At 42.3% G+C, this 19,951-nt stretch overlaps 1 long non-coding RNA gene and 1 pseudogene across 2 annotated transcripts in view; one reads left to right on the top strand and one right to left on the bottom strand.

Moving 5' to 3' along the window:
- Positions 1 to 19,951, top strand: part of LOC132219980 (uncharacterized) — a 295,739-nt gene that overhangs the window by 50,699 nt on the left and 225,089 nt on the right. The window contains exons 3-4 of one of the 2 annotated variants that reach the window (XR_009449652.1): positions 14,434 to 14,581; positions 17,654 to 17,954. This is a non-coding gene — a long non-coding RNA (uncharacterized LOC132219980). The remainder of the gene's footprint in view (positions 1 to 14,433; positions 14,582 to 17,653; positions 17,955 to 19,951) is intronic. The other variant, XR_009449653.1, reaches the window with a different exon arrangement.
- Positions 14,881 to 15,920, bottom strand: LOC132219597 (beclin-2-like; annotated as a pseudogene).

The raw sequence follows: 19,951 nt of genomic DNA, 5'->3' as shown, positions 1-19,951 counted from the left end.
GTTAGCTTGCTGCTGGGGTCCGGATGATTGGGACTGAGCGAGATGGGCTGGACACACCCTGGAGCCCTCTCACAGTCCCTTCCTGGCTGGCCAACCTCCTGTGTTCCTCCCCGGCCCCAACTGTGCACCAGTAGGGTCCCTCAGCCTGGCCTGCACCCTCTCACAATCCAGGACCCCTTGGGGGATGTTGGAGAGCTGGTTTCAGCCCAATCCCACAGGCTAGGCCAAGGGACCCCACTGGTGCATGAATTCATGCACCAGGCCTCTAGTATACATATACATATACATATACATATACATATACATATACATATACATATACATATACATATAATATACATACACATACACATACACATACACATATACATATACATATATACATGTATATGTGTGTGTGTGTGTGTGTGTGTGTGAGAGAGAGAGAGAGAGAGAGAGAGAGAGAGAGAGAGAGAGAGAAAGAGAGAGAGAGAGGGGAGAGAGAATATTGCTAGGTACATGTATATATTTTATCATTGCATCTTCTTAGTGTCTTATTCTTTTCCCCAGTACATATGTTCTTTGTACATGTATGAAGGTCAGGAGGCATTCTTGTTATGGCAAAAGGTATAGAAACTTACAAGTTTAATAATAATTTTACTCAAGCATTTTTCTTTTTTTTCTTTCTTTAAAAAAAAATATATTTATTGTGTTTTAAAGAGGAAGGGAGAGGAATAGAGAGATACAAACATCAATGAGAGAGGCACATCATTGATTGACTGCCTCCTGCATCGCCCCTACTGGGGATTGAGCCTGCCACCCAGCATGTGCCCTGATGGGGAATTGAACCAAGAATCAAACTAAGACCTCCTGGTTCATAGGTCTAAGCTCAACCACTGAGCCACTGTGTCTGGGCTTTCTTTTTTTTTCTTTGCTTAATCCCATCACTCTTCTCACCTAGACCCCATTCCACACCCCTCTAACAGTCTTCAGTCTGTTCTCTGTATCCATGAGTCTGTCTCCATTTTATACTTGTCTCTCTCTCTTTTTTGTAACATTATGAATGAATAGTCTTTTTAGATATAACTAGTGTCACTTTTATGGTCATTTATGAGTCTTTATGCCACTTAACCTACCAGAAGCATTTGACAAAGTTGAATAATTCCTTCCCCTTGCAACAATCTCTTCAATTGCCTTCCAAGATACTTTTTCCGCCTATGTTCCTAGCTATCCCTCCAAGTCTCCTTTTGTTGCCTCTTCCTGACCTATTAAGGTTGGGCTATCCCAGAGCTCAATTCTTGTAATTCTCTATTCTACTTTTTATATAATGTGATTAATTGCTATGGTTTTAAATAATGTTTATATAAAAATTACCCCTGCATTTATTTTTTATTTGGTTGAATCATACAAAATTTCTAACACTTGATCATTTTTTTCTTTCTTTATTTTCACACTTGACTTTTTTTTTATATAAAACATGGTAATTTTATATGACTCAATGATTCTATCTAAAAGTCTATATCTATATATCTATACTATATGTTTCTTTCTATCTATCTATCTATCTATCTATCTATCTATCTATCTATCTATCTATCCTCTATCTACACACACATTCCCCAAAATGTATATTTCCTTTCTTCTCCCACAGCAGTTTGTCAGCAAATCCTGTCAACTCTACCTGCAAAATCTATCTCATATTTAATCACTCCTCACCAGCCAACCTTAAGCTGTTGTGATAGTCTCCTGATTGCTCTCCCCACATTCACCCTTGCCCCATATGGTCTCAACACATCAGTCAGAGTTATCCTTTTAACACATGAGAGCTTATCAGTCCATGGGTCAAATTCTTTAGCTGTTCCAAAATCCTGCCCACAGCCTATCACACATGACATGTTCTGACCCCCTCCACCTCTTGGAGTTCATCTCTTTCTTCCCTTTTTGCTCTTCTGCAGCCACAGTGGCTAATGTTCCTCAAACTTGTCCAAAGTGCTCCCACTTTTGGGATTTACTCTCGGGTTCCTCTGCCTGGGACACTTTTCTCCCAGATATTTTTGGCTTGGTCCTTTATGCTTTTAATGACACCTCATCAGAGAAGCCTCCCCTGACACCTCTATATAAAATAGCATTCCCTCACTATCCCTCATTGTCCTTTTATCCTGTTATGCTCTTTTTCATGGTACTTACCAGAACCTAAAATGTTATGAATTCATTTGTTTATATATTTAATGTCTCCTATAACTAGAAATAAGCCCTATGCACTGCAGATTTATGTCTGTTTTGTTTGTATTTTATTTCCAGCATAAAACCATGCCTGACACACAGTACACACTCAATATTTGTTGAAATGAATGAATTAATGATCTAATTATAGAGGTGGGGATTTTTTTTTTTTTTTAATGTTCAAGTTGTCACTACTTGTTCACTCATAGGCCAGGCCTCTCTGCAGGTTAAACTCTTTATAATTTTGTACACTACTATCAGGCATTTCTGAATTCATTTTACTTTTTGACAAACAAATGCCCCAGGCTCTTCATGACTTTTTCTGCCTTGAATATGGAATTATATATTCTTTAAGAAGTATTTTTTTAAAAAATTAATTATTTCTAAAAAATAAGTGCTAGTTTAAAAAAACAAAATAATCACTTTTGAGATTTTGGACAAAATTTCTTTTTCTTTAATTTATCAACACCATGTCTTCATTTGTAGTATAGAAAAGTCAGTATCAGTGGTTTACTTTCTTAATAGTCAGATAAATATCAATATTTATATATACAATAAAAGTCAAATAAATATGTCAGATAATTTAATGAGAGTAAAAGTAAGGAATGGCCAGAGACTTTAGAAACGTTGCAAAATATTTAAGTGGAAAAAGTTGTATAGTCCACAACAGTGTCTGGGCTTCATGGAAATAAATTTATAAAAAAAGAAAACTAATGCATTTGGGTACTAACAAATTTTAGTTATACTTTTATGTTATTTTATATTTGAATATGTCTTTACCACCATTTTGTGTTGTGAATAATTGCCATGTGGACGAAACACAGGCGCTTTTTTTCCCTGGGAAATTTGATAGAGAGTAGTAACCAATAAAATCACCAAATGCAGGGAATGCTTTTGCCAAAATTCAAACAGATGACCAGATTCTGGGACTTCTTACTTGGACTGGATGATGCAGAGCCAGTAATTCATTCTTAATGAACTGCTCAAGGGATTCCCAGGAATTTAACTGCTTCAGATTTACAATTTTCTGGGGAGCCAATAATACTAGAGGCTGCTACTTAATGTGACTCATTAGTGCTTGTATGTAAGCGGGAGAAACCCCATCTGAGACTATTTTGCTGTCAGGTTCATGCAGGAGTACTGGTGTTCTGGAGCATTTGGGGCTCACTTTCAATCTGCCTTGGGGCAAGGCATTCTGAGAATTTCTCACTGAAGCTGCTTCTTGACACACCCTTCTCTTGGGCTGCCATTTTATCCTGATAGCTGGGGAGTAGCATACTCCTTTCACTAGGTCTTATCTTATTTTCTCCTCCCTCTCTCACAGCCTCATTCAGCTTGGCTGAGCTGGAACTCTTGGGAATACAGCAAAGTGGCAAATACACTCCTGTGTGTGGCCATATAGCCTCCAGGCCTGGGGCGTTTCTGACCCCCTCTGGGTTCCTTAAGCCAAAGGTTTGCTGATTAGCTCTTATACTTTTCCTGCTCTTCAGTGGATTTTTTTTGGTGTTAGAATTGTTTATTTAATATCCTTTCTTCTCAACCACTTTTCACATAAAATCAAAAAACAAACACGCCAAAAAAACCCACAAAACACCAATAACCAAAACATCCCTTGTTAGCATTTTTTTTTTCACCTTTCTGTCAGAGCAAAGTAATAGTGATAGGAGAGAAGTCCAACAACTCCATGCATCTACTTTTTTAGCTCAAAACTGTGATGTGGTGTGTGAATGTGTGTGTGTGTGTGTATGTGTGTGTGTGGGGGGGGGGGGGGGGGCTCCAACAAGCCTTGTAGCCTCGAATAATATCAGGGTGTATGTCAGCCTTCTCATTTCTTCATATTGGATAGTCATCTTCCCCTAAACATTTGCTACCTAAAGTCTGATCTAAGTAAGGTCTGGTAGTATCAGCTTCATCTAGAAGCTTGAAGAAAAGTAAGGTCTCATGCCTTTCCCTAGACCTACAAAATCCCATCATTACTTTCTGAGTCTATAACCATCATTTTCTGGTCATAATGTTATTCTCCTTTTCCAGCCTCAGCTACTCTGGAGATGTTCCTGATGTTGACATAGTTGTAATTACTGTAAGGCTTCTCTCTGACTTCTCATTGTAGGATTTCTTTAGGATTTCTTGAAAATGCTTCAACACATACCTGAGGGACGATGGATAATGGGCCAGGCCGTCCTCCTTTTCTAAAAAATACATTATTGATTTCAGAGAGGAAAAGAGAGGGAGAGAGAGATAGAAACATCAATGATGAAAGAGACTCATTGATCAGCTGCCTCCTGCACACACCCCACTGGGGATCAACCCCACACATGCCCTGACCAGGAATCGAACCATGACCTCCTGGTTCATAGGTCAATGCTCAACCACTGAGCCATGCCAGCTGAGTCCATGCTCCTTCTTGAGACAACCTTTCATCTAGAGTAGCTGTTGTACATTGAAATGTACCTCCCTCTCCCTTTCCCAAAAGATATGTTGATTCCTTATCCCTAGTAGCTATGAATGTGACTTTATTTGAAGATGAGATCCTTGCAGATATACTCAAGTTAGAATGAGGTCCAACTGGATTAAGGTGAGCCCTAATCCAATGACTGCTATCCTAATAAGAAGAGGGAAATTTGAACATTACACAGAGGAGACACACTGGTGAAAATGGAGATGTGAAGATGGAGACAGATTAAAATATGTCTACAAGCCAAGGAATGCCCAGGACCAATGGCAACCACCAGAAGCTATGGGTAAAGCATGGGACAGATTCCCACTTACAGCCTCCAGAAAAAACCAATCTGCTAAAATCTGGATTTCTGAATTCTAGCCTCCAGAGCTCTGAGAGAATAAATTTCTGTTGTTTAAGCCGCTTGGTTTGTGGTATTTTGTTATGACAGTCATAGAAAGCTAGTACAATAACTTTCCTTTGATCTGTCTTATCTACACTAATAAAAGAGAAAAATGGTAATTGGCGTACGACGATACCCTTTTCATTGGCTAATCAGGGCTATATGCAAATTAACTGCCAAATAAGATTGGCAGTTAACTGCCAACAAGATGGCAGTTAATTTGCATATGTAGGCACAATGCAGGGAGGCGAAAGGGAAAGCAGGAAGAAGCCCCCTGCCACTGACAGTGATCGGAAACCCAGGGGGGAGCTAAGAGCTGGGGGGCAGGGCAGCTGCCCCCCAGCCATGATCGGAGAATCAGGCGCCTTTTCCACCCTGGCCAGTGATAGCAGGAAGTAGGGGTGGAGCCAGCGATGGGAGCTGGGCACGGTCGAAGCTGGCAGTCCCAGGAGCTAGGGGTCCCTTGCCTGGGCCTAAAGTGGAGCCCAGGATCGCGGGGCCGCTGCAGCTGTGGGTCCCCGCTACCCGGGCCGGACGCCTCAGCCAGAGGTGTCCTGCAGGGGCAGGGGCGGAGCCCGCGCGATCGCGGCGCCCCCCGCTGCCACTGCAGGTCCCCGCTGCTCGGGCCGGACGCCTAGGCCAGAGGCATCAGGCCTGGGCAAGGGGCCGATCCTGCGATTGGAGGGGGGTCAACGCCTGAGGGCTCCCAGTATGTGAGAGGGGGCAGGCTGGGCTGAGGGACACTCCCCCCCCACACACACCCAGTGCACGAATTTCGTGCACCGGGCCCCTAGTATCTGTATAAAATGCTACTTGAAGGAAGAATTGGCTCACTTGTAAAGTGCTTAGAAACCATGATTATCTTCCATTGGTGGTGTGGTGTCAGGTGAAGGGAAGCAGAGGGACAAAAATTACTCTTTGCCTCTGAACAAATTGTTTTCTTTACTAGAGTAGCAGTGTGTTCTATGTATTCTACAGCACGTCTGGTAATGTATTTTTTTATTTGATAAATCTTAGTTACCATTTCCTTTCCTTTCTCCTGTGGACCAATCTTTTTGCAGCTTGGACAAATTATCATATCAGTGGTACTACATTATACTTTACTCACACCATTCACCTTCACAAACACCCCAGCTAATGAACCAAGAAAGTGCCTTGACTCTTCTTCCTTTCAAATGAGTTTTTACCAAAGTAGTACAGTGCCTGGGACTCAGCAGGGACTATACCATTATTTCCGGACTGTTTTGGAGTCACTTCTCGATCCCAAGTGGCTCAGCCATGTTTTCTACCATAAGGCCCATCATGGTCTCATGGAAATAAAGCTAGTAGGTCTGCCTTCCTTCCATTCCTGTCCCCTAAGACATGCCTAGAATGCCATTTTCAAATATTACTAGAAATCACTGAAAAAAATTGAGAAGGTATGTAAAACTTTTGTGTATAACAAATGAATAAAGGTCAGTTGCTGTTTTATTTGGCAGGAAAAAGTAGAGAGCATTATTGTATAAGCTCATTAAGGACTGAGTATCAATTCCAAATCCAGGAAGTCATAGTTTCCTACTGGTATTGGCTAAAAAGCAATAAATGGATTAGTAGAGCTAATTGGGTCATTTAATATGATTGGTTTTACTCATTTTAATTAAGGGTACATTTATTTTCTTAATAATATTTCAACAAGCAATTATAGTTTAAATAAACAAGTGAAAGAATGCAGACACTTATTCAAAAGAGATGCTCACAGCATTGTTTTATATTTGTAAAATTTATAGCTGTGTTCAGTGGATTCCAGTGGGATTTAGTGAGTTTATTTTCTTTTTGGTTTTAATTAGAAATCCCTAGTGGGATTGTGGATAGCTATACAAACTAGAATAATGGGTATGTTTTGATTATATTGGATGTTAGTGATTTTTTAAAATAGCGTTTCAGTGATGTTATGGTGTTAGTTTAGTTTTAGTTTTGTTGGTTGTTTTTTTTTTAAGAATAGTGGAAATAAAACCAAATATTTACTTAAAATCATTTCTAATGTTATAAAAGTATGTGCTTATTGAGAAAGTTAAATTTTCTCTGGGAAAAACCCTCTAATTTCTGTGTTTTGACTGCATATCAGTGTAAGATCGGGCCATGAGAAACTCCAAATAAACAGATGGCGAGCAGAAGCAAGACAGAGGGGAAAGGCCTTGGAATAAATTAACTATTTCCTGAGATTTTCTAGAAGGGAGAACATAGAATCTGTTTTGGATTTTTCAGTTAAGTCTAAGAATATATCTGAGTCACTCCATGAACTCATCTTTTACTTCTATAGTTGGGAATCAAAGAAACCATCAGCTCTGTAAATTCAGCTATGAAATTGAGAGTCCTCAGTAATTGGTGGCTATACTAGGGTTCCAACAGAAACTTTGTTCCTGCATAGTTTTTATCTCACTACACACACACACATACTAGAGGCCCAGGGTACAAAATTCGTGCACGGGGAGGGGGGTCCCTCAGCCTGACCTGCACCCTCACCATTCCAGGACCCCTCGGGTAATGTCCATTGGACATCCCTCTTGCAATCTGGGACCGCTGGCACCTAACTGCTCACCTGCCTGCCTGCCTGATTGCCCCTAACCACTCTGCCTGCCTACCTGGTCACCCCTAACTGCCCTTCCTTGCTGGCCTGGTCGCCCCTAACTGCCTCTGCCTCGCCCCCTGCCACCGTGGCTTTGTCCGGAAGGATGTCCAGAAGATGTTTGGTCTAATTAGCATATTACCCTTTTATTAGTATAGATTAGCTCTGCAACTTCTCAATAGATGACTGATGATAGCCCATGTTTTCCTTCCTTCATCCTGAAATCCACAGTGATTGCCTGAAGCACAACACCTCATGATTTGTCTTCTCTTGAGCTCTCACATTTTTGTTCTACTTGGGCCAACTCTTAACAAAGTTAACTGCCAACTTCCTCTACTTACCCCACCCTGTCTCCATTATTAGCCCTTACCCATCTCACCCTTTAGGCCACATTTCCATTATAAAAAAGCTTTCTTAGCTATTGACCTTTTCCTTCTCTTCTTTCATTGACTTAACCTTAATCTAGAATCATAAGATTCTAGAGCAGTAAGGGATCTTAACAGTCAATATACCTCACCTTCTCTTATATAATGACTAGAGGCCCCATGCATAAAATTTGTGCAAGAGTAGGCCTTCGCAGCCCAGGCTGCCTGGATCCTTCCCTCGCAGCTGCAGGCGGCTGCCTGGATCCCATGGCTGCAGCCCCAGCTCTGCCCCAGAAGGATATCCAGAAGGATGTCTGGTTTAATTAGCATATTATGCTTTTATTATTATAGATATGTTAAAGCTTTCAAAGCTGCATTAAAACATTGCATTGGTATCTGTATGACATATGCCTCTCACATTTATTAATATCATTGTTATTATCTGTAATAATAAAAGTGTAATATGCTAATTAGACTGGACATCCTTTCGGACGACCTTCCAGATGAAACCGGGGCTGCGAAGGAAGCCTGGGTCCCAGGTGCCTGCTGGCGGCCAGAGGGAAGCCCGGGTCCCTGTGCCAGAGGGAAGCCGGTGCCGGCAGCCAGGGGAAGGAAGGCCTACTCTTGCATGAATTTTGTGCATCGGGCCTCTAGTTTACAATAATACTTTATTATATCCTAGATTATTTTTATTAAGACATAATTTAGTCACAGAAATACATCTGATAGTGATGTGACAACATTAATTCATGTATTGATTACATTTATTGAGCATATACTATGTGTCAATCATTATTCTTAGTGGGAATTAAACTATAAGCAAAGTAGAAAAAAATCCCACCCTTAATGGACTTTACATTCTTGTGGTGGAAGATAGAGTCTAAATGTATGTAGGTGATGTATATATAATGGTTTGATGTATATATAAATATATATATAATGGTCTGTGATGGTGTTGAAAATTCAATCAGTGAAGGGGGAGACAATGCAGGGAGTTGTATGTTCTATTGTGCGGTTTGGGGTAGGTCTGGTGGTGAAACCAAGGTTTTGGAATATACTGGAACTGAATCAAAGAAATATATGCCCTCTTGACTTCAGTTTTGCTAATGAAGAAGTTTAACCACATAAAATCCTTCCATTTTACTTTCTTCCTTTTGATAGGAACAATGTAAAACTGTAGCTGAGGGTAATATAAGGAAATGATGGTTTTTCCCTGACTGCTACTCTCATTACCTTCATTTTTCTTTGAGAATCTCATTTATTAAAATGGCCTGACTCACCCATTGACACAGCAACCACTAGTTAAATTAATTTAAATTTAGAGTTTGCATTTCTTCATTTTCAAGACCTAATTTCCTTACTTGGAAGCAAAAAATGTTTAATCAAGGCTGCATGTAAGAGAAAAAACAAGAAGCCAAAGGCACATAGGACTGCCCTGGTCTCAGCTCAAATACCCATGTATTGGACATTTGCAGGAGAGAGCAACAGCTTGGAGACCCCTTTACTGTGGGAGACTAGAGAGGAAATTGGGGCTGGTAATTAGGAAAACAGATAAATAAGCACTGACCAGTTCTCTCTACTTTTCCTAACACAGTGGTACTTTATTTCGAAATTAGGAAGAAAATTCTTCAATTACATAAGGGTGATTAAACAAGGGGAATAATGTTCCTCAGTTATTTTTAACTTGTATTTGTATATACATATCATAGTTTGAAAACGATACATATGTTAAATTTCTTCTGGTGTCTTCCTGCTTCTCCTATAATTTCTCTTTCTGTTCCCAAATCTTCCTCTCGCTGTTGTTGTTTTGCCTCTCCCTGTTTTTAATGTTGTTGTTATTTAGGGTTCCATTAACAGGGCTTTAGTTGTCACCTAAATGGTGAGAGTCTAATCTCTCCACATTTCACCACTCTGATCACTGGGCAAGTAGTATTCCCCTTGTATATCATATGGTACCTCAAATGCCTTAGGTATGGAAATAAACTATGCACATTTGCTCTACAATTTGCTTCTTCTTTTCTGTCTCTATTTCACGATCCATTCCATCTCCCAGCCAGATACTCAAGTCATTTTAGATTGATCCTTTTTTTAAAAAATAAGTAATCTTTCCCTGATATTGCCAGTTTTATTTCCCAATATGTCCCAATAATATTTAGGTTTTTTCCTCTCTATTGCTATAGCTGTACCCTAATTTAAATCTTATATCCTTTCCTCCCTCAACTCCTTTCATCCTCTACATTTGTGCTGGAGAGATCTTTGAAAATGTAAATCTGTATTTTTTTAACTTGTTAAAATTGTCAAGAATGAGTGATGGCTATAGAGAATTTATTATGTGTACCACATCATTTATAAAACAAAATTCTAAAGATATTTCAAAAGGTTTCAGTAAAATATTACATTTAAAAAGGGACACAGAAGCATTTTAATATATTTGATACAATTATAAGGTTGCCTAAGGCTAACCTATCTTGAATTAGAGCGTCATGATGAGCAACAGAAAGATATCCATAGAAACAGCATCAGGGGAGTTCAAGAGAAAGCCTCTAACTGCTAGGCAGAGTCTAGGGATGGGGACTAGGCAGTGTGGGCCACCAGGAAGGTCGTCAGCAGGTAGCTGGCTTTCCTCCCACACCATGAAAAACTGGCAGGAGCAGTCACGGCCCAGCCTTAGAGAACCCAAACGGGTAAGGGTCAGATGTGGATCCCTATAAGCTAGCACAGGATAAAAACTGGCCTTGGTAGCAGGTCTGACTTGTTTATGAGTCTCAATGGGTTTTAAACTAGAATTCAGTTCCCCAACCTGGAGCCTGGGGGAAGGATGTGCATATGGAAATCAAGATAATGAACAAATATTTATTAAGTACCTACTCTGTGCCAGGGACTGTACTAAGTAAGTACTGGGAATACAGTAGAGACAATCCAGATACAAACTCCTGGGCCACAGTGCTTACTGTCTAATGATAAAAACCGACATTAAACCAATGAGTGCTACTGAAAAGATGTGTAGGGTGCTAAGAAAGTAGCATAAAGACTGCTGGAGCAGGAGACCCAGACAGGGCATTATAGAAAAATCAAAAGTAGAGCAAACATGCTTAGCACTAGGGACCTTATTGAGGGAGTGAATTTTCTGCCATCAGAGGACATCAGAGCAGAAGCTGAGAGAGGGCTGGGCAGGAGCTGGGCATGGGGCATAGCTGTAGATTCCATGGAATGCTTGATCATGTGGGGCTGAAGAGCTCTCTGCTGATCTAGCTGGTTCAGCCCTGGGTGGACAAGATCTTCCCCAGGACAATATATAACATTGAGGATTGCTCTATTGGATTATGTTTGATGGTGTCTCAGTTACTGTGCTCATGAACAAGCTGTCATTTAAAAGTTTTATCTTGGCCTGGCCAGCATGGCTCAGTGGTTGAGCATCGACCTAAGAACCAGGAGGTCACAGTTCAATTCCCATTCAAGGCACATGCCTGGGTTGCAGGCTCGATCCCCAGTGTAGGGTGTGCAGGAAGCAGCCAATCAACAATTCTCTCTCATCATTGATGTTTCTATCTCTCCCTTCCTCTCTGAAATCAATAAATAAATATTAATTTTTTTTCCTCTTTTACTAATGCTTCTTCTCAGCACTGTGGCTATCATATTTGCAAATAATCAGCTAGGGTCAGCCTGCTGGACTGTCCAGTTGAGAAATCTGTCCTTTTTCATCTTTAATATGTAACTTGGGCTCTTATAGCCTCAGGCATCCCTAACACATGTATAATTCTCTAGAATTATAAATAAGTTGTATTCAACGCCAATTAACATCATCATCAAAAATATTGAGAATGGCACACATCTCATGCACGCAGCAAGCACTGACTGTACAAAGTACTCTCAACTGGAATCCACCCAGCTCAAATGACTTCATGCAGAGAAAATAAATACCAGTGAGCAGGCTGCTTGATCTGGGTAGAGTAGATTTTTTTCCTTTTTCTTTCTCCAGCAGCCCTCAGCATGAAATATTTGTTATAATGAAAAGTGTACAGGACTTGGTATATTTTTTCTATGCCACTCTTGATTTTGAAAGTCAACCAGTCCAAGTCAGATCACCTAGCATTTTTATGTTAGAGATAGTAGCCCTGTCCCTTTGCCTTCCTCCGGAGGGAAAAGATGAAATGTGATATGCAGTCATTTGTACTGAGCACGTTCCTGCTGAAAGGCCTTTCTTTGTGTAGGTGCTTTGAGTCTCCGAGAAAGGTATTCATTGTTTGTCTCTACTATTTGAAGATGACCTCACCGATAGAGTTGTATCCCCAAGTGACTGAAATGACTGTGGTCTGGGAGGCATGGGGAAGGCTTTTCTGTGGTTTGGGGTGAGGGCCTGTTTGCAGGGCCTGGCATTTGTAGAGCCACCTTTCTTCAGGCTGCTTGTCAAGATGAGTTGGCTCAGATCTGTTAGCTGCACACCAGGTTCCTCTGTTGGCGGGTGTTCTATTCCAGAATTCCATAGTTATCAAGAAATGGACTATGTCAACACAAGGTTTTATTGTGTTTCGAGGCACTTTGGGGCCTCTGACAGCTGCTCTCACTTTTTTAGAGCAAACTGCTGCTGAAGGTTTGGCAAAGGTTAATTTTTAAATGGATTCTGAGCTGCTATATGTGGCATCTCCCTTGGTATTTGAATCATTCAGCACATAACCCCATCGTTAGATCACTTTTTTTTTTTGGATGAAATTTTTGTTGGTCACCTTTAAAGCTGCATCAATCACTTGGTAATGGAAAAAAAAGTCAATGTAATGATCTGCTTTGAAAATAAACAGTATAACTTGACTTTGGCATCGAGAGCCTATTATCATGTGGTAACATCATTCTGTTCCAATGACATTATCTGCTAAGGATATTATGATGGTGGAAAATATTTCAATTTTGTTATCGAAACAATGAAGTTGTGATATTTAATTATGGAGAAGAATGTTTAATTTGGGGAATCTGGTATGTCGACTGTCACAGTTTACTCATCAGAAGACTGGGCGATGCTAATCAAATTGGAACAGAATATTATGTAGTGACCCACCCATGTTATTGATTCAACATTTTTCCTCATTTTCCTAAGTTTTAGCCGTTGAAATTTGAGTTTTTCCATTAAGTTTGCTGATTAACAAATAAATTATTGAGCTCAATTGATGCACTGAAGTAGTAAGAAGTAGAAAGGGAATAGGAAACGGAGAACAGCATCTGCGGTCAGTTTTTGTTTTGGGGGGATGTGAAACCTGTATGAATGACACAGCGAGAAAAGTATCTCCAAGTTGAAATGTTAAACTAGGGGAAGTGCATTCTCTCTCTCTCTCTCTCTCTACACACACATACACATACACACACACACACAGTGTATTGAGGAAATTTAAAATAAAAATGAATAGTCCCATGATTACAATGCTTAGACTATTATGTGATGAATAAAGCTTGTCCTTAAAATGGTAGGGAAGGTGACACTGGGATAAGATTAAAAAGGCAATATAGGCTACTTTCTATTGTACAGTAACTTACTTTATTGCTGACAATCAGTTGTGCCATCCTAACTTCATAAATGGTCTTCAGTTACAGCCATTAGCTAGCCAAAAAGCAGGTGAACCCCTTTTGCTTAGTAGCTACTATGGGTCAGACATCCTGCCTGATCCAAAGAGAATGTGGAAATGGATAAGACACACGTTGTCCTCTAGGAGCGCTCCATCTCATGGAAGACAGACACAACAAAACTATGCTTGGTGTTTACATGGGTCAGGGATGGGAAAGAGGCCACTAAAAATGAGGAAAGGGTCAGAAGGCTACACCATACTTAACCCTGGCTCAGTGGTACATTAGCAAGAACTGGTTAATCAGAAAAACAGAAAACCTACAATTCCTGAGCTGGAGGAAACTGAAAAAGCATAGGATACACCCTAACTTGACAGTGAAGCAAGGTGGTGGCAGAGCTCGGACCCGAGTCCATTCTCCTGACCAGTGTTTTATCTACTACATAATACTCTTTCCAAAGTTCTATTTCCAGTTTGGGGTTAAGGAGTTTGGGATTCTACTGTGAAAGGAGTTGCGGAGTGAGACTTGGTCTACCTCGCAGTTCCCTTGGTCACAAATCCCTGTGTGAAATCTTTATTTCCTTTTCATTTATCTGAAGGGAAAGGATAGATTCTAGGGGGTAACCTGACTAATGGCAGGCTGTTTCTGCAGCTGGGCCAGAGATGCTCAGGACTCTGGTTTTGGCTGCTGAAACGTTCTGAGTCACTACTTGGAGTGCCCCCAGATTCACAAAAGTGCCGCAGGGACCACGAAGCAGAGCCTTTGTATATACGGAGGTTGGGAAGAGTATTTGGTGCTACCACCAAATTCACATGGGAGTTGTGTCTCCAACAGAATATAAGAAAACTAAAGCACCTTTTGTTTCTGGCAGGGGGCCATGATCAGCCTCAAGTCTGGTGACAGTAAACTGTGAAGAAAAGTAGCCTAGGCTACATTTGAGCCCTCACTGAGCGACTTGGGAATCGATGGGAATATCACCTTTCTGGCTTGCACTTCTCTGCATCAGTCCAGTGCCTTTGGTAAGCTCTTTTAGTATACACAGCAAGCTGAAAGCTCTTCTTTCATGGACTTTTAGGTTGAATGTATATCTGAACACAACCATTCAAGGAATGGTTTTAGATAACCCAAATGTTAGGGGGATGGTGAGTAAACGCTAGTGCTGTTACATTTTATTTTATTATTTATTTTATTCCTGTATTTTGTTATTTTCCATCACCATTTATTCCCCTATACCGTCTTACACCTCCCCCTCCCCCACATACAATCACCACACTATGGTCTGTGTCCATGAATTCTCTTTTTATGCTCAATCCCTCATTCCCCTCTCACCCCACTCCCATCAGAGCTGTGTGCCTGTTCTCTGAGTCTGTTTCTATAGTTTCCATGGGGTCCTCTGTCAATGACTTCAGATAGGAGTGCCCTCTGCAGGGGATGAGCTGGTACCTCTGAAACTGCAGACTGACTATGTTAGACAAGGCCATGAGCAGCAAGGCTGTCTGCCCCCAGGCTGCATTGATCTCACTCCAGCTCACAGGGACAGTGGGGATGCAGCCCAACCTGAAGCTATTGACAGCCACGGGGCCATCACAGTAGATCTCAAACATGGCCTTGAAGGCGTTGGTTTTCTTCAGCCAGGCTATCTGTGTCTGGGCGTACCACAGCCGGTCTTCCACGCTCCATAGCTCATAGTTCCAGTTGTTACCATTGCAGTTCACTGAGGTCCCTGTGGTACTGCCTTTCCTGCTGCTCCAGCATCTCTGTCTCTGTCCAGGCTGCCTCCAGGGCTACAATACCCTTTCTCAGTTCTTCTCCACCTCCTCCAGCTCCTGGACCAGCCTTGCTTCCTCCAGCTCCACCTCCTGCAGTGCCGCCCTCGTGTCCTCACCTAATCCATCCCTGGTCTCCAAACAGCATTTGTAGTTCTGACTGTCAGATTCTGAGATCCTGAGCTGGGTGTCCAGCTGCTTCGATACTGTTAGTACAGTCCTGGCACAGGGGGTGGTACAGCTCTTCTTCACTGGATAGGATGTCACAAAGGCCCCTCGTGGCCCTCTGGATGCTACTGAGAGTCCTCCCAGAGGCCAGCTTCCTGAACAGGGTGAAGTTGCTAGGACCATCCCCAGACATCTCACCATCACCAGGGATGGTCCATCCAGAGGCCCTATCCTGGAGTTCTTCAATGTCTGTCTCCATCCTGGAGGCAGAGCCTTCCTCCGGAGTGCCTCCAAGTTCCTGCTGAGCTGAGGGGAGCTTCAAAGCTGCAGGTTCTTGGCTGAGGTCAAGGCCTGAGGTCTCCGTGGGCTGAATCAGCTTCAGGGGCTGGCAGCAGAAATGGCAAATGAAGCAGATGGAGGACATGGTGGAGATCTTGACTTTCACCATTGACTAAGTTTCCTCTGGCTTTTGTGTTAATTCTCCATTTATACTTTGTAAGGGCCTTTGGGAGTGAGTTTTAAAATGCATATCTCATTTCTCACTCTCCCTCCTCAAACCTTACCCTTCTTAGATACCTGTGTGACTCCCCTTAGCTGTTTTAGTCAAGTGAGTCTTTCTCAAAGGCAAATCCAATCATCTCACTTTCTTTAACATTTTTAGGGCATATCTTAAGATTAATCTTTCTGCCAAACCGGTTTGGCTCAGTGGATAGAGCGTCGGCCTGCGGACTGAAGGGTCCCAGGTTCGATTCCGGTCAAGGGCATGTACCTTGGTTGCAGGCACATCCCCAGTGGGAGGTGTGCAGGAGGCAGCTGGTCGATGTTTCTCTCTCATCGATGTTTCTGACTCTCTATTCCTCTCCCTTCTTCACTGTTAAAAATCAATAAAATAAAAAAAAAGATTAATCTTTCTACACTTGATCTTAGCCAAAAGGCTCAGAACTGAGGGCAATCTTCATAAAACTAAAATCTAATCATGGTACTTTCCTCTTTAAAACATTTAATGTCCTTATCTTACCTTAAGATAAAATCTTAATATCTTAACCTGATACCAAGGTCTCTGACCATGTTTCCAGTTTCTCTCCCCATTTCTTCTTTTTTTAAAAAATATTTTTACTGATTTCAGAAAGGAAGTGAGAGGGAGAGAGAAAGAAACATCAATGATGAGAGAGAATCACTGGTCGGCCACCTCCCACACGCTCCCCACCAGGGACCAAGCCTGCAACCCCGGCATGTTCCCTGACCATGAATCCAACAGTGACCTCCTGGTTCATAGGTCGACACTCAACTGCTGAGCCACACCGGCTGGGCCACACTTTATTTTTTTGGTTAACCCTCACCTGAGGATATTTTTCTATTTATTTTCAGAGAGTGGAAGGGAGAGGGAAAGACAGAGAGAAACATCAATGTAACAGAGACACATTGATTGGCTACCTCCCGCACGTGCCCCAACTGCGGGAGGGATCCAGCCTGCAACTGAAGCATCTGCCTGGAAATCGAACCTGGGACCCTTCAGTACATGGGCCCATGCTATATCCACTGAGCCAAACCAGCTAGGGCAGGGAACAGACTTTCTGCTGGCCACCCCCCTTTTTTTTCCCTGCAAAAAGTTTTATTGTCTCCCATTTGGTCCAAATGCATGGGAGAGGGCTTCAGGGTTGTTAAAAGAATGGCAACCTTTAGCTGGTTTGGCTCAGTGGATAGAGTGTCAGCCTGCAGACTGAGGAGTCCCAGGTTTGATTCTGGTCCAGGACACATACCTGGGTTGTGGGCTTGATCCCCAGGGTGTGTGTGTGTGTGTGTGGGGAGGGGAGGGTGGAGGGGGTTGGTCGTGCAGGAGGCAGCCAACCAACGATTTTCTCTCATCATCAATGCTTCTCTCTCTCCCTCTCCCTCTCCCTTCCTCTCTGAAACCAACAAAAATACATTTAAAAAAATAAAAAATAATGGCTAGTCATTTTGGGTAGAGACTCAGGCAAAAGCCAGACACCAAGGGGATAAACAGGGGTCCTTCAGATGCCTCTGGGCTCCACAGGCTCCTAGTCGTGCTTGAGGATGAGCCTTTCGAAGACATACTCACCCAGTCTGGGGGCCAGCAGCCATGGAGGTGAGTCAGGTGTGGCCCATCTTCCTGATGAGTTTCACCTCCTCGCCCAGGAAGTGGTTCTGCAGGAAGTTACAGCGATGAGGGTGTCCCAGTAGAACCAGGGCCTGCAGCTCCAAAGGGCCTGGTTCAGGTTCCTCTCCAAGGCCATGGCAACTTCCATGGTGTCCTGAGTGTCAGCCTGCTCATCCTGGGAGGCTTCAGCATGTCCTGGAGAGAATGCAGCCACCATGCTGGTTTTGTATCTTTAAGAAGCTCAGCGCCCTCGAGCTTCTTCTCCACCAACTCGAGGAAGAAGTGGCCCGCGCCCTCCAGAGCCACATCTTAGTGGTGGAAACAGAAGCCCAGAGAGAGGTAGGTGTGGAGCCTGCAGAGGCAGGGTGGCCAGGCAGGTGACGGGGCCTCCACCTCGGTGGTGGGAGGTGTTGTTACATTTTAAAGGGAAGCTTTACTTGGTTCATTCTCTATGACTTCATTTCAAAAATACACAAATTCACAGAATTGTTTCTACCAATTAAAGGGCCCCAATCACAAACCAAAGCAACCAAAGCTGATCACGAAGGCACGTACATCACTGGTAATTCTGTGTAGGAAACAAAAGGAGGAATAAATATAGGTCTGCTTACCGCAAGCTCATCTCATGTTAACTCATGGCTTCGTGACACAAAAAACAGCATATAGGTCAAAAATGCCTTGGAAAAATACACATTCTTTAAATATAAAATATGTGGCTCTTACTCCAGTCAGCACCGTCTTTATATTAATGCCTGAATGTGTTACATTCACACTATGTAGGAGGCAGCAAGCTGAAAAGTAAGGCGTGTGAGTCAGACCCATGAGGCTGAGGATCCATTTCAGGCCCTGGGAAGGTTACTTAATCTTTCTGAATCTCAGTTTTCTCACTGGCAAAAGGAGAAATTTGTTCACGTAAAAGTCTTGGCATTCTGCTTGCTGCATGATGGGCATTCTGTAAATGTTAGTCTACTTTTTCTTTTCAATCCCTGTCAAAATAAACTAGTGGAGACATGATTTTGTAAATCCTCATTAACTACTCATTTTTTTCCATATCCAACAATAGCACTCTTACCCTTAGGTCTCCTGGTGGGCGTATCTCAACTTTATTATAAAATTGTAACAGAGAGAGACGCTGCCAGAGGACCAGTGTGAAGGAAGGCGCCAAGAGAGACACCTATCTTTCCCCTTTGTGATGTCAGTCAGCTTTCCAAAGGCAGGGCCTTTCCATCTTTCATTATCAGAACTGGGGTGTGTTTGAAAGTACAAAAGGACAGGGAGAAATACCAAGTCAGATGCGATGCTGGGAGAACTGACGTACATCCGGACTGTCCGGAGCAGACAAGGACATACGGTTCCTTTGTCTATACGAAGCCCGTGGGCCTCAAGCAACATGGTGTCACATAGACCTCGGCCAGAATCCCCACTGGGTGCCTAAAGGTTAAACACACCATGATCACTTATGCAACTTCCCCGAGCCTCAACTTATGTATTCATGGAAAGGGGTTCATGAAAGCTATGCCTCAGGGCTGTTCTCATGATCAAAAAAATAACATCTCAAGTACTAGTTCAAGCTGGTGTGTAATAAATAGGGATTGTGATTTTAAATGCATGAGGTGTACGAAAGCCTGCATGGACAGGGCCTGAGAAAAAGGGCCCAAAGGGAGAGAATGTCCCCTCTCACTGACTTCAACTTTTTCAGAGGTTGGAACCTGAGGCAGTGGGATAGAGAGAGGACATTTACCAGCATCTTATGCTCAGTGCTGTGAATAATTTGGGACTTCGTTAGCTACCTTTACTAAGTATTTTTGCCAGTTATGTTATTGTCATGTATTTTTATCTAATCAGTAACATGTTTATCTAAAAAACTGGATAAAACAGGGATCAAGAGGAATTAGGTGTGTTTGGGGGAAGAACATTAGCCGAACGTGTGGGTGCGGCAGTCAATTTGCACAGCGCAGGAAAGCTCAGCTGCAAAGGTTTGGGGTAAATTGGTTCTCCTTCCCCGATAGGTATAACTGGCTATGCAGGTGCCAAGGAGGAGAGCAGCAATCCCTTCCTTTGCCCATCCCTCCCTCCCTGAGTAAGAAAGCTTTCCATCTATAGATAAATAAGCACACACGTCACACACATACATACATGCTTACTTTGATTCATTCCTCAAACTACCGAAGCAGCACTTTGTCTTAGAATAAATGCCACTTACACCTGCTTAGTATAAATGTCGTGTCCTCAGACATCATCATTTTGAAACACGTTAGTTGTAAAATCATGGGGCTCCTGAATATTCTGTCATGCACGATTACTCAGTTATCAGAATGTGCCTTCACCTTTGTTGT

This window comes from Myotis daubentonii, chromosome 17, assembly GCF_963259705.1.
Source record: "Myotis daubentonii chromosome 17, mMyoDau2.1, whole genome shotgun sequence".
In the NCBI taxonomy this organism is placed as follows: domain Eukaryota; kingdom Metazoa; phylum Chordata; class Mammalia; order Chiroptera; family Vespertilionidae; genus Myotis; species Myotis daubentonii.
The sequence above is the reverse complement of the archived record's forward strand: the minus strand, read 5'-3'. Positions and strand labels throughout refer to the sequence as shown.